This window comes from Camponotus floridanus, unplaced genomic scaffold (genome assembly GCF_003227725.1).
Source record: "Camponotus floridanus strain SB8 unplaced genomic scaffold, Cflo_v7.5 scaffold192, whole genome shotgun sequence".
NCBI classification, from domain to species: Eukaryota; Metazoa; Arthropoda; class Insecta; order Hymenoptera; family Formicidae; genus Camponotus; species Camponotus floridanus.
The window spans coordinates 47,123-49,069 of NW_020229317.1; positions in this window are offsets into that span (position 1 = coordinate 47,123).

Consider the following 1,947-nt stretch of genomic DNA (forward strand, 5'->3'; position numbering starts at 1 on the left):
TTCTGCGCCTGTTTCTTTTCGATCACGTAAACTCTGGACCGATCATTCTCGGAGATCTCCTAGCCGCTGATCGTGTACGAGAATGCCAAGTCGTTCCCGTGGATGACGTGTTTCACGCCTACAGGATCATCCGCCTGGATACCGCCCTTGAGCTTTCGCACCATTTGGATGGATGTGACTTCTATGGCTGGTTGTCCCGTGGAGTCTTTTATTACCACGGACTTCTTATGGATTTTCGAGCCTCCCGTCATCTGAAGATTCCGGTAAAAGGTCTCGAGAAGTCGCTGAGAACGATTTAATTCCTCGTCCCAGACTTTTTCAAAATCGGCCGCCTCTGGGATGGTTGGATCGTCGGCTTCGTCGACGAACTCTTTCCATAGCTGGAGCCGATCTTCTCTCAGCTGCTTAATCGCCTGCCAACACGCAGCTCGCGTGGCACGCTGATACATCTCTTCCTCCGCGTCTCTCTCCGCCTGCAGCATGTCTCTGGGCTGATCTGCTTCGGCGCTAACGTTTTGCGCGCTCGGCGCCGGATGTTGCAGGATCGAATCGGTTGATGTCTCGTTCCCGCTATCCCGCTGGCTGTTGTTCGCTGCAGCTGGTCTGGATAGCTCGGTCGGGATCCAATCGTCTCCTTGCTCGTCCGTTGCACGTTGCGTCCTCGGATCGGACATTGCTGTAGATCTTGCGGACTTTAAACGCTCTAAATAAATATCCCGGTAATAGTTCCTCACTATAGCGCAAGAACCGGTAACTGCTTTTGAATCGCAATGTTCGTGATATTCGCGAAAAATGTCTTTCACTACGCTCGTCGTTTCACTAGTGTACAACACCACGGCGTGGCGATTCGCACTTTCGCAGGTATCCCCGTAACGAGACAATTTGGTATGCGTATCGCTTATTTCCGTGTCGCGAATTTTTTCAAGTTCGTTCGCGATACTCGGAGACACGCTTCTTACTTTGTTTGTTGTACAACTGAGATCCTGTGTGACGCTCGCAATGTGTAAGTGTGCGGGGTAGGAAATTTTATTATTTTCTCGCACGCAAATGTTTGTATCGCTAAGACTCGCAGGTACGTCTTTCATTGTACTGTTTGTGTCTGTCGCGATATTGTCGAAGATCGTTAACTGTGTCACTCTGTACGGCTTCTCGTCCGGAGAACCGTTTGTGTGTGTGTCACGCAAAATAGTGTCTTTAATTTCGCGGACTGAGTCTGTTTTTAAATTTGAAGGAACGGTTTTTCGGACCGTAGCCCTTTGTTTGCGTAAACGCTTGACGCGCACTGAAGTGTTCGTGTTTCGCGCGCTGCGTTTTTCGCTCGGTCGCAATGGATGTCAGCTCGCTCATTGCTTGGCTGACTCTGCTGTTGACCGTTGGCTGTACTGGTCTCGATGACTGTCGCTCTGCGTTGTCCGCGTCCGAAGGACGTCTGCGGTGTCTCGCTGTTGCGACGTACGCCTCGATGCGAGAGCACAGGTGAACTCTCGGATTTGAGCTGACCGCCGTTGTCGTCGGGAAGACTGGTTACACGCCGGCTGTTGACCGGTCTGGTCTGATCGTCGGCTGCGTCAGATACCGCTTCCTCCTTGATCTGCGGTGTGTCCGGTCGCTCGTGTTTCAGTGTGTACATGCCCGTCTCGGACGCTATTATCTCCTTTGGCTCTGGAATGAGATCAAATTTATTTCCATCGATTCGATAGAATTGACTCGCCCTCGCCATGGAGATGGCTTTTGTATCCGGTATAACGGATATCATGCAAATTTCTACCGGCCGCTGAAACGTAGTTTCGCGATGAGGTTTAATCTGCCTCGAATTAAATACGCCTATTATTTCCCCGCCCTGATTAGCAATGGAATAAGCGTTAGATCTTATCTGTTCCCGAATGATATACGGGCCGTCGAAAACCAAATGGATTTTCTTGGTTAGACGCCTGCTGGCGTCACTGC